General features: G+C 36.1%; 1 long non-coding RNA gene across 1 annotated transcript in view; it reads left to right on the top strand.

Moving 5' to 3' along the window:
- Positions 1-1181, top strand: part of LOC128250522 (uncharacterized) — a 36140-nt gene that overhangs the window by 1073 nt on the left and 33886 nt on the right. The gene's annotated exons all lie outside the window — the stretch shown is intronic.

Genomic DNA, 1181 nt, shown 5'->3' with positions numbered 1-1181 from the left:
TATATATATATATATATATATATATATATCTTTGTATATATGTACATATGTACACATACATACAACATATATGTTGTATGTATGTGGTATAGTTGTGTGTATTTAAGTATATGTACCGCGTTGTACAATTTTGGACGTTAGATTCTTATGCTCATATATATACGTGTATGCATTTATTATCTTTATATCTGTAAGTATATTTATAGACGGATAGATAGATAGATAGTTAGACAGACAGACACACTTAAATATATATGTACATACGTATAATTATTGTCTGTAGCCTGCTAATTTGTGGTATGTATGTGTGTTTGTATATATTGGTCTATACATAACGATGTTTACCACTAATTACATATTGCATAAGTATATATATAAGTGTAAGTATATACATGCGTATATAGGGGCGTATGTGTTAATTATAAATTATGTGTGAATGTATGTATTTATATACACGTATAAAATATGTAGACATACAAGTATACCTGTATGCAGTATTTTTGCATAGAAATTTTTTTAAAAACTTGCATACAAAATAATATATATCAGCATGGCCGCAGCTCTGAGCTGAAACTTTGAAATGAAATGAAATATCAATGTTTATACATTAAGAAACGCACACACGCAGCTACAGCGCTGGAGGTTTGTGTGTGTGACAGAGAGAGAGAGAAAGACCCGTTTAAGTATTAAACTACTAATTGTTTGCGTGTCAGTGTGAGCGCGTACAGGCCTGCTTGTTCATATGAATGTTTTTATGCACATATATGTGTGTGTGTGTGCATCTACTGCGTGTGTGTTCAAGGGTATTTGTTCGTACGTACATGCGCATATCTTTATGCATAGTTGCATGGAAGCATTTGTGCGTGTGTGTATGTGTGTGGGTGCGTGTGTGTATGTGTGTGTGTGTGCGTGTGTGTGTGTGTTTGTACATTCCTTCATTCTTTTATTTCTTTGCTTGTCTCAGTCATTTGACTGCGGCCGTGCTGGAGCATCGCTTTAAGGGTTCTAGGCGAAGAAATAGACCCGATTTCAGTTTCCGGCTACCAAATCCACTCACAAGGCTTTTGGTCGGCCCGAGGCTATAGCAGAAGGCATTTGCCCAAGGTGCCACGCAATGGGACTGAACCCAGAACCATGTGGTTGGAAAGCAAGCTCCTTACCATACCTGCGCATATATATAT

Source organism: Octopus bimaculoides, chromosome 22 (assembly GCF_001194135.2).
Source record: "Octopus bimaculoides isolate UCB-OBI-ISO-001 chromosome 22, ASM119413v2, whole genome shotgun sequence".
NCBI lineage: Eukaryota > Metazoa > Mollusca > Cephalopoda > Octopoda > Octopodidae > Octopus > Octopus bimaculoides.
This window is presented reverse-complemented; position numbering and strand designations above follow the sequence as displayed.